At 32.3% G+C, this 12,393-nt stretch overlaps 1 pseudogene across 1 annotated transcript in view; it reads left to right on the top strand.

The window, feature by feature from the left end:
* Positions 1–11,181: 11,181 nt before the first annotated feature.
* Positions 11,182–12,393, top strand: part of LOC144340994 (bifunctional heparan sulfate N-deacetylase/N-sulfotransferase 4 pseudogene) — a 38,411-nt pseudogene continuing 37,199 nt past the window's right edge. Inside the window, exon 1 of the transcript XR_013417547.1 lies at positions 11,182–11,816. The product of XR_013417547.1 is annotated as a bifunctional heparan sulfate N-deacetylase/N-sulfotransferase 4 pseudogene (transcript). The remainder of the gene's footprint in view (positions 11,817–12,393) is intronic.

The raw sequence follows: 12,393 nt of genomic DNA, 5'->3' as shown, positions 1-12,393 counted from the left end.
TCCTGCCTCAGCCTCCCGAGTAGCTGGGACCACAGGCGCCCGCCACCACCCCCAGCTATTTTTTTGTATTTTTGGTAGAGACGGGGTTTCACCCTGTTAGCCAGGATGGTCTCAATCTCCTGACATCGTGATTCGCCCACCTCGGCCTGCCAAAGTGCTGGAATTACAGGCGTGAGCCACCGCACCCGGCCAAGGGCATTAATTTTAATAAAATAAAATGGCTTAGAAGATACCAGGCTAACTCAAAGTTTGCTATAATCATTAACATAAGGCTGTGGCTTCATTTCTTCTCTATTCTCATTTTGCTCCTCCCCTTCCATTTCTCTTACTGTTATTCTTAACTCTTAACAAATTGTAAACTGTAAATGCATACAGACACATAATCTACACGTTCTAATAAGGTTCACCAGAGACCTATCCCAACTTTGTCTTAAATGTATTATTATGAAGGAAACTCAAACCATTTAGCACATTGCCTCACCCATATCAAGGTTTGAAAAATAGTACTTGCTGTTATTTTTGGCATTTCTGTTACTTGATAACATTAGTTGTGAAACTATTATTGTTGTGGTCATTATTACTGCTTGCTAGTATTATTTGAGCAATTATTATTCTCATTTCTCAGTACTTAAAAGATAAGTGATTTGATGTACACAATTGTCCTTTAGTATCCATGGAATATTGGCTCCAAAACCTCCTGTGGATGCCAAAATACACAGAATGCTCAAGTCTTTGATATAAAATGGCATAGTATTTGCATACAACATATGTATATCCTCCTGTATACTTTAAATTACGTCTAGATTACTTATAACAACTCATATAATGTAAGCACTATGTAAATAATTGTTACACTGTACTGTTTAAGGAATAATGACAAGAAAAATGTCAGTACATGTTCAGCACAGCACAACCACACGACTAGTCTCTTTTAAAAAGTGTTTTGGATCTGTGGTTGGTTGAATCCATGGGTCAGGAATCCACAGATATGGACGGCCAACTCTACTAGCCATTTATCTTTATATTTCCTACCCAGAAGCATTAATATGTCTTAATTTTAATAGAAAATGGAAACAGCAAACCAATAACTATATTTTTGAAATTGGAAATCAAATTATGAGTATTTTTTCTTTGTTTTATGTTTTTGTCTCGGCAAAGTGAAATGATTCTGTAAGTGTGAATCAATGAAATATTAATTTGTCCTCATTTCAAGCAGACTAAATAACATCAACTTAAAAACTTATGCTAAGTGTCTTTAGTGAATATATTTTATTATAGTTAAATCTACTTAGCTCAAAGTTGCTGCTTTACAGTAAAATTGATGTTACTCCAATAATTCATTCATAAATAATGTCAATCAATCAAAAATGTCTTCCTTCATAAATTTAACATCATTTAGCACCAAAAGTTCACTTACTTTAAAAAGGCGTGACTTTTATTTTATATCTTTGCTGGAAGTAAAAAAGAAACAAACAAACATTGCTGTGGAGTTGTGAATGACATTTCTGCTTAGAACTCCATTTTTACTTTTACAATAAAATAGCAAATTGTTTAAGAATCATAGAATATGTTTGCTCCATGGAAATAGGCAGACCTAAACAGGGTAAAAGAAATCTTGAAATTTACTCACATTTTAAAGAGTATTTAAAAAAATTTACTATAGATAGAAAAATTTTTAAATCATATAACAATTTCTACTGATAAGGAAACACGATCATTATTTTTTCTTGCTTCAATTCATATAGCTATGTATTAGGTAGAATAAGGTATTTTACAACTTTAGCGGCAGAGAAAACAACTTTATGTAAATTAGGTAATACTGTGTAACAAGTTATCCAAAATTTATGTCTTAAATATATGTTTTTGTCGTTAAAATTTTTAAGACTTGCAGTTCTAAGTTTTTATCTGAAAACTCATAAATCCAAACAATTGCACTACCAAAATGAATTAATATTGCTTGCTATTATTGATATAAAGAGGTAAACATTCATATATATAACTCAAAGCTCCACTTATTTTTATGTTCATTGCATTAATATAATTTGCTTCTGTCTCTGTTCTCCTTGCAGTTCATGGATCAGCAGGTCTGTTTAGTTCAGCTGATCTGGTTGTCTTCTGCTGGTATTGACTAGGCTTTTTCATGTACATATAGGTCATTTATGGGCTCTGCTCTAAGCTATTCTTGGCCAGAACACCTAAGCTGGACAGTGTTGGTCCGTGTGTCCTGGCATGTCCTTCTCACAGTGATGACAGAATTACAAGAGCACAAACCTGAAATTAGCATAATGTCACTTCCCCCTTTGGTGGTGGAACATGACCGCTTCAAAGCGAGTCGTGTATCACCACCAAAAGAAAAGGGGAGGAGAAATATGGTAACCTTCTTATTGAGGGGAACTACAAAGTCACATGACAAATGGCTGAAGAATTAGACAAATCAGGCAATCAGGCATTCTGCTACATTTTTTTCTTCTTTCTTCTGCATTTTGAAGCAATGATTGTTTTCCTCAAATTATGGCTACACATTTCACAAAAGAAAAGAACTTTGTAAAATTTTTGAATTAGGTCAGAAATTCTCACTGTATAAACAGTACACAACTAAAGAGCTTAATAGTAGCATCCTGAAATTCTTCCAGACATGTAAGGCAGCAGCGAGATAGCATTAAGGTCGTGATAACATTTCTGTGATTTTTTTCACAGTAATCATGAAAAAATACTGAGCGCTACACTGCATAGTTTTATGAAAACTCATTTTTCCTGTTTAATTGGAAGTTGGAATTTTTAAGTGTTTATCTATAAATTTATAATTGTAAACAAAGTCCTAAAAGGAATTAACGTATTAGTTGTTTTGGTGTTGTCTACATGAAAAGACGCCAGTGCTATTATTGTATGCTTCAAAGCTCCATTTAATTCCATGTTTGTATGATAGCCTGGTCTGCCCCTTTGCCTGTATATTCCCAAAGAATAGCATTCTCTATTGACAGTCACTTTGTGAAATAATAATGGTGTTCTGCTTAGATTATTAAAATAGCTAAGTGAAAAATTAGTGAAAAGTTCCAATTATTATACCATGGAAATGACTTGATCTTTTTTATATTCAGTACTGTATAAATACATAATGAATCTAGATTCATTTTTCAAAATTCAGTTCATGGATCTTTACATGCATTTACATTAGTAGATTTAGGTCAGCATTTCAAAATGTTTATAGAATGGAATGGAATGGAACAAAAAAGAAAATCAAATGCACCGCACACAAAGTGAGAAGCAAGAATTGTTTTCTGAAGCTCTTGTTTCAGTGTCTCTGTGTTGTGGGTCACAAAAATTTGACAACCAGTGATCTAGATTGTGATATCTTAGCACCGGTCTGAGAAATTCTCTGATCCACCTCTTTTCTTCAAACCAGTAAAAGACATTGTATAATTTAAATAAAAATAAACAGAAAACAAAATCTCAAAATTTTCCCTCATTTTAATTCTCCCCTTAGCATATGCCAATGACTATGATTTCCTGTGCTGTCTAGTATTTCTAAAGCCTAATTAAATCCTTCCTTCTCTACTATTCTTTAGAACAGATATTGGTATAGATAAGCATTTGTATAAAACATATTCATGGAGCAGATAGCACAATTTAAACGCTACCAAATTATTGATAATTTGCCATATAGAAAGGTTAAAACACCATGACTCATGTTTTATCTATATATTACCAAGTGCATTATAAAGCACAGGGTTTTGAATGGACACCTGAAAGTCCACTCTGCTTACAGAGTAACGAAAAGGGGCATTCTCCAGGGACATTCATTCAGACGACTGTTTGGTATAGTGGAAATACCACAGGGTTAAAGGTTAGTGAGTCCTGTTGCTGATGCCAGATTTGCTACTTGTGTCTCATTGTTCTAACCTATACAATGTAGATATAATACCACACTAACTAATAATAGGATCATTGTGGCACTCACACAAAATCATCTATGAGAACATCTTTTGAAAACTCTGAAGATTTTAAAATGAGTTGAAGATAACATAATGTTAGTATTGAATGTATTATGAAAGCAAGCACATTGGAACAAACCTCTACTATCAGCTGTGACTGAGAGTATCAGGTTCAACAAATAGCCCTTTTCCCTTTGTCATCCTAACAGTGGTCATGGAAGGGACAAGTCAAATAGTGCTTTATGCTAGAGGAATAACTCCTTTCAAAGTAATCTGGAAATTTGAGATAGGGATTTCAAGAAACCAGATTGTTCTAAATGTACTTCTCGCTTAATTGCAAACACACGCAAGAATTGCTTGATTACCATAGTTACTTTGGCAGATTGAAGAATATTAATTATTTAGACTTGAGAAGTTGTACTTGACAAGTAATTAACGTTATTTTAAAGATTCACATAATTTAATTTGAACTAAACAGTTTACTCTAGTTTGATTTAATATTCAGGTACAAATTGGATGTCCTAAATAAAAGGACTAGATTTATATTTCTTACGACTAAATCTGGCTTATAGTTGTATTAATTTTCATTTATTTACATTAGCCTTAAAATAGCTTTTGTAGGACATAATCATAATGATCTTGTATAAAACATCTCATAACGAGGGAACTGAGGAGAATTCTCTGAAGGTAGAATTGCATCTGTGCCATAGCAGACAGGTAGAACGTTGTAGTATGCTTCATAATTCCATGTATCCCATATCACTGTATGTATTAAAATCTGTAGGTAGTCAAATGTTTAAGATAATAGTATGTTTTAATGATACTACATATCTTTCAGTATATGCTAAATGCAAATTAGCAGTTACTATGAAGGTCATTTAGGAGCAAATGCTTCAAGTTCTAATATACTTAGCATCTTTGAGAGGAAGGGGTTTACAGTGAAGCAATCTATTTTTGAGTCACAAGAGGGGAAGGTAAAGGAGTATAAATAAGAAAGGTAGATAAGTGCATGATGATTTTATAATAGAAATAAATTTGAGAGATACAGCTGAGTATAATTTTGCATCTCCATGGCCCAGCCCTATTCTATGGTTATATCCTTAGAGTTATATTTGAATCATGGATAAGACTTTCAATTTACAAAATTTACCTCACTGTATTTGTTACCTGTAGTTTATCTTCATTTTCCAGGCATTGAAGAAGGCACTACCTTATTAATATTTCAAATAAACTAAATGGTATTGTGCATATATGTGTACATGTGTGTATTATATGTATAAGTTATATAATAGAATGTAATCTGCTATCTGAGATCTGAGATGCAGTGATTAAATCAAATTAAAGGTGAAACTAGGGGCTATTCACTCAAGTAATCTACCAGTAAGTAGGATACCAAATTAATTTTCTTTGCCTTTGATGAGACTCTGTGCTATGTTTTTGTGTGCATCAGTTTATAAATTAGTCAGAGTTTGAGGGGAAGTACAGCTCCAAATTTATGGTAACAGCAGTTTTCTTTAAAGCATATCAACAGAGATGAATTGGCAGATTCTTGGTTCGCCATCTTTTATACAATATTGCCCTCTATGGGAATATTGTAAAATATTGAATATTTTAGCAGGGTGATAAGTATATTCTTTCATACACTCCTGTGTTCATCACATCATTTTTCTTTCCTCTTAATTTAATTATTTTGCTCTTTTCCACCCTCTAACAGGTATAAACAGCTGAGCTGGCAAATGAATTCATTGTTGTTTTATTATATAGTAGGTTTAGAGTATCAGAATTCATTTTGCTTTATTTATTTATTTTACATTATATTTAATTATTTGGTTTTCTTTTGTAAAATATCTCTGTTTTCAGAGTACTATATTTTAATTTACTTCATAATCATTTCATTTATGATAATTCCTATACAGAAAAGGGAAACACCAATTAAAGTTCTAAAATAAAATGATACTTATTATAATATGGAAGACAAACAAATTTTTTTTTTCTGAATCTATAAATGCAAGCCAAATTACAGTAATGTATAAAATATTTTAAATTATTTAAAATATATGACAATATTTTCATCAAAATATTTTTATTCATGAATAACATTAGGAAGATTAAATCACATAGATTCTAAAAAGGAAAACTAATCTGGGTTTTCTTATCCATGGGGAAAATTGCTTTATAATGCATCTTCCTTTTGAAATGAATTATTGCTTCTCTTTGTGGCATACAGAACTGATGCAACAGTTTCATATAAAATATATTTGTATGGGAAATGTTAATGTACTCCTCTCCCTATTTTCTAGCTTTGAATTGCCATCATTCATTCATTCAATCATAAATTTATTTTGTTAAATATCAGTAACTACTTTATGCCATGGCACTGGTCCACGTAATAAGGATATAAGCCTCAAACAGAAAAAAAAAAAAAGAGAGATGATCTCTGTCCTCAAAGAGTAAAGACTTCATTGCTAGCATTATGTGTGTGCCCACAAATCAGGCAATGATAGCAATATAATGCTGTATACCTAATTGTTAGCTGGTTACAGAGGACAGCACTGGGTTTACAGGTCTTGGAATACAGCATGACTCTGGTCATTAGAATTCACAAGTATTGCCTCTCAAGCTTAAGGAGACTTTCAGCCATTGTTGACTTGCTTTAGAACATTTCATGTTCTTATACCACTGCTCACAACTTACCATCTCAACATGGTCCCCCAACACACACACACACACACACACACACACACACACACACACACACACACACAGCTTAAACCAAATAGGAGAAAGAGTGACAGCATCCAGTGAATTACCCCAGAGTGATGATAATTTACAGTGAGGCATTGAAGCTAAAGGACAGAAATGGATTTGCTAGGGCTTAGTAACAAATTAAGATTTCCCATGCTGATCAGAGCATTAGCTAAATAGTTCGTAAATGAGATGCCTTTCCCTGAAGGACTGGAGCAGGCAGAAAACAAACGATATTGGGATATTTAAGATACAAAGAATTAGGTAACAGATAAAAGAAAATACCCTATATGACAAAAAGGTTTTTATCAAACTTATCACTGTGATGCTGTGATTCTGGTCTGCAAGTAGCTTTCTCACTTCGAACATTTAGGACTTCAAATTCGAGAACGTAAAATGACTTGACTTGTAAGGCGTAAGTCAAAAGGAAATCACCATTAAACCCTAATAAAATTTGGCAAATGAAAATTCCAAAGAAAAGAGAAACAAAGAAAGACAAACTGAAACTACCTAGTGTAGATAAAACTTATAACCACTATAAGGTATTTAAAAATCCTACTCTGATGAGACACTCCCACTGGAGTTGGGGCCTAATTAATGCGCTTTATGAATTCTCCTCGCCTTTGTGTACCATCTAAAAGAGAAATTCACTGAAAATTCTCATAGCAAAGATCAGACCAAGGAAAAATCATAAATTTAATGTTTACTGTCCTCCCCCACCTCACCGTGGGTCTCTCACTTGAATGCTAACATTTTAGCACACAACAAAATTTCTTGTGATGCAATAGTGTTTTGGCCAACAACTGCTATTTATTAAAAATCTGTTTCTTTAAGTAGTTGTCAGCCAAACTGGAATTGGACTGTTAAGTTTGTTTGTTCCCTCACTTGGCCTTTCAAGTTTTGCATCTTCAAAGGATTTATTTGAAGCATTAACATGCTGATTTCTCTCTTGCTACAACAATGCACTACAGTGATACTGGCAAAAAGATTCTTTCTTCCAACCTGCTCTTCCTATTTTTTTCCCCTTTTTCTAATAACTTGCTAACAAGAGATCCAGATGTGTAATAACATAACATCTAAGTCTGTGACTGGGGTGCTTGTTACCTGAGTAATGCTATTTGGCACTTATGTTTTTTTTTTTTTTTTTTAATCATGTATTGTGATACCAATGAAGCAAAACTGACTTTATGCACCTTCTTTTTCACATAAGTTCTTTTCCTAATAATTGCCAGCAGAAGACTTTTTTTGCTCTTAATAAAAAGTTTTTATATTAGTCACTCACAGCCCAATTAGAGGTTTCCCCTGCTCCCTGAAGGCATAAACTTTGAACATAGAAGTTTCTTTTATTCATGCTTTTTCTTAAAAAAAAAAAAAGAGTTATAACCTTTTGTGTTGGGACAACAGGATAATTGCTCATGTTAAAAAATAAAATTACAAGAAAAGGATATAGACAGAAAGTGGTAGCGTGGTAATAGAATCTTGTATTTGTAAGTTTTAGTAGTGAAGACTGTAAATTAAATTAGATGCATTCAGTCAAAATTATGAGAACTGTAAATTTAGTTGGTTGTGTTCATTCAAGATTATTTTTGCTGTAAAAGTAACAAAAAAGGTGAAACTTGAAAAGAATAAAAATGTACATTTAAAGATCTAAATATCTTCTGTTTATAGCCTGTGTATGCATGATGAACAATTTTTTTTAAAAGTAGAAATTATGAAGTACTTTGAATCTTGTTTTAGTATTTCCTATGCAAATTTTTATTTATTTTAGAGGCAAGCATTTAAAACTTACCATTAGTAACAATTAGCAGAACAAAGTTAATGAGAAAGAAAACGATGAAAAATTTTTGAAATTATTAAATTTACTGAGTTTTTTTGAAGTTTTCTAAGATGTTTATTAGTAGATATTACTACCCTCTCATATTCACTGTAATAAAGACTTGACATACAAACAAAAAAAGACCTTCCTTTTTAAATAAATATCTTTTTGTTTGTTTCTTATATTGAGTAAGTATATACAAAGATATATGTGTGTATTATAAAGAACAAGGTGTATATATATGTATTTATAAATTAAACTTAAAGTATATTATATTCTCATATATATGTTTTAAGTGTACATTATATAATGTTTTCAATGTTTTTCACTTTTAAAATTTCCAAATAATGCATATAACACATACACATTTTTTGAACTTCCAAGGAAATGCCAGTGAAAATTTAAAAGGTAAATTCAAAGATAAATTCAGTTGAATGAAAAGGTTTTGTAGTGGGCAAATACTACTTGAACTTTTACTGAATCAAGAGAGCAATTGAATAAAAATACATGGAGCTCTAAAAGTTTATTAGTTCAACAAGTTCAATCCAATTTTTAAACGACCCAGTCAGGTCTTAATATAAGTCTGGACCTACACCTTAATAGATAAAGGAAAAATTATATTATACTTTATAGAGTGTTTAAAGAAATATAAAAGCATCTACTTTCTCCTCTAAAAGTCAACTATAAGCAATTGGGTAAATGCTTTGCATTGCGTATATTGTCCAAAACAAACTGAATTGATGCTACATTTTGACATAAGTGCAAACCCTGTAAATTGAGGAACACAAGTTAAATGATTTAAAAACTTAAAACACTTTGAGTAAATAATTCTTTCCTCTTTTCTCTCTTGTGTATTATATTTCTTCCCAGAAATGTCCAAGGTCATTTATTTCATTTCCCCAACCTGACAGATTAGAAAATGATAAAAGTTTACAAATTCACAAATACATTTGTTTTAGTTATTTGAGACTACAATATACAAAGAAAATTATAAGAAAAATATTCAAAATACTTTGAGGATTATTTTGATCTGTTTTAGTGTGAGTGTTGCGAATTTCTCCAGTTTTCCCGAGGAATAGAAAAGAAAGCACTTTTTGGTAAGTTTCCATTCATTTATACATAGGTATATGGTGGGACCCTCTGCCTTCAGTACTTAGTATATTTCTGAATGAACAATGAGACAAGGAGAGTAAAGTTGGGTACTTTTTCCCTACATTGAATTTTAATTAATAATCTCTGGATTTTTTGAATCTCAAAGTTTCATGTTTCACAAATATTTAAAAGAATTTTACCTTTAATAAGAATACCTTCTATTAATATTTTATATAGTACTTTTACATTGTGAAAGTATTTACTTCTTCAGCTTAAAACTTTGTTTATAGTTTAATGCTAGAGAAGAAATTGATCAACATTTTTCACTTGTAATCAATGAATATCAACTCTAGGTTATCACCAGAGCTGATGACATAAACCCTGATCCATGTTTTAATGTGATGGGTTTTATCTTCAGATCACTGTGTTGCCATTTAGTTCCAATAACCGAAAATACTCTGATAAATCAAAGTGGCATTCTTGATTGAGTTGTGAAATAGAACTATGTCAGTAATATAAAGATGCTGAGCATTTTATAATAGTTTTTTATTTAAATTATTTTTCTAAAGTTAAGACTTAAAAATAATCACCCAACTTGAATAAAGAAGAAGGCATTATTAGTTAGCCAAACTACATGCAATATAAAAATCTTCAGTTGGCTTTTACAATTTATACCATTTTATTTTATTTATCAACAGATAATGTTTCCCATGTTGCTATTCTAGTAATAATTATTTTATTATGACATTGTTGAAATATTTAACTGCAGTTTATTTATCCATTTTGAATTTTGATGTGTATCACTATGAAAATTCTGTCTTGATTTTAATTCATTTTTGCATTCCAAATGTTTTAAAAGGTTGTAAGAAGTACCTGAACTCTTTAATTATTTCTAAAATATAATTTTTTTCTTTAATATATTTTTTCCTTTGCACCAGAAAAACTAATTGGTACATGACCTATGAGTTACTAGATTGTATTTATTGCTTATGAATAACTGGTAAATATTTTTTCTAACTTGGTAGATTTTTTTCCCCTATCCTCTGTATAGCATATGTCTGTGGCTTGCAAACCCTCAAAACCTTGTGTTTACATGAATTAATAGAAAACAAAGAGCAGGTAATCTTCACCTTATATTGCCAAGTTAAAAAGAAAAAAGAGACATGGGAATGGAGACAATTTTTTGTCAGTGCGAAGAATAGAACTTTTCCATAATAATCCAGTAATTTACCTTAATTACTAAAACAATGCACACAATAAATTCACATGCACGTACTCTTTCTTTCCTTCTAACATTTATCATGTTCTAAAATGCTATTATTAACTTTTTAGTATGTAGCTTACTAATACTTGTCCGAGTTTCCTATTGCTCATTGTTGGCTTTTGTTGAGTTTGTAATTTGTGTTTAACTGGAGCACATTTACAGCAGAAAATCCTGTCTTGAACTTTTCTTATTTTGTCCAATAGAATCTCGTGGCATAGTGTCATAGCTGCAAAGTGGAGTTCTATCCTCAAATTTCATAGGAAATAGTCCAACTGTACATTGAAAGATTATGCAAATCTTCAAGGAGCATCTAATCAATCACCGCGGTGTGAGAGGAATGCAGCCCATAGCTGAATTAGCTTCTGTTGGAATGTATTCATGTGTAACATCCCACTGACTGGATGACATCACAACAGCTCCAGGTCCTTGAAAGTCTTGAGGATGATTAGCTGAAGGAATTGGCTGTTTCTGCCAATCATAATCCAGCAAAGCTGCCTTTATAGTTCTGGAGATATGAGAGAGAGGGAGGGAGAGAAAGACCGACTACAGCTAAACAAGAGGCACAGCAGCACTAGCAACAGCAGAGCAGGAGCAGCTGGTATTCCGGTGATTAAATAGTTCTCATAGCCTTTTTGCTGTACTCGGTCTGCTCCCTGGTGTAATTCTCGTGTCCAAGAAGGAAGCTGCATTTTAACGGTGTGCTGAACAGAGGTTTGAATCATTCCAGCTGGCTGCTTGTTTTGAAAAGGACAATGTGTGTATAAATAAAAGGACTCTGCTGGAAGAGTTCAGATACTAAGACTGGAGCTAGAGAGTGCTCTTGGAATATTGTTGAGGCAGATTGCATGAACTGAAAGCTCCTTCTAATTAACCTGGAGCCAAGTGAACCTGAATACTGGATACCTCATGTTCTAACTCGGGATAAATTCAAGTTAGGAAAAGGCAAAATATTGAAATGCTTCTCTAGGTAAGTTACTGCTTAATTTGCTGAAATCGAGGCGTGTACCATAAATGAATATGCGTTGCTTAGCTATGTAAACAAGTCGAACACAATAAAGTTTTATTTGTGAAAGATTTATGTAGAAGCAGATAATATTTTAAAACCAAATTCAATCTCCCTTTTCCTCATGTGTGTGCTTACCTGTCATCATGCTTTATAGAAGTTATATTTGCACGGAAATAGAAAATACAGTCCTGCCTAAAAAAAAAAAAAGAGAGAGAGAGAGATACAACTTGATAAAATTTAAACAGTTGCTGGAACATTTGCATAGGAAATATCTTATCTGATACAATTTTAGCCTTTTCATATTAAAAGCACGAATTTTACAAACTCAACATCCAAAGTTAACTGTAGGGTTATAAATGTTTCCCTAGTAAGTGTTACTGAAAACATGGCATTCAAATTACCGAAGATGGGAACTCCTCTTCTTTGGACCTGAGATTTGTAGGCATGCTGTTCTAATGGTCTGCTTTAGAGAAACAGCTGTCACAGACATTTGAAATTGTATGCTACAGTCATAAATTGCTTATAAAGAAATAGGTGT

Source organism: Macaca mulatta, chromosome 5, assembly GCF_049350105.2.
Source record: "Macaca mulatta isolate MMU2019108-1 chromosome 5, T2T-MMU8v2.0, whole genome shotgun sequence".
In the NCBI taxonomy this organism is placed as follows: domain Eukaryota; kingdom Metazoa; phylum Chordata; class Mammalia; order Primates; family Cercopithecidae; genus Macaca; species Macaca mulatta.
Note: the sequence above shows the minus strand (reverse complement) of the source record. Positions and strands in the feature narration are given on the sequence as shown.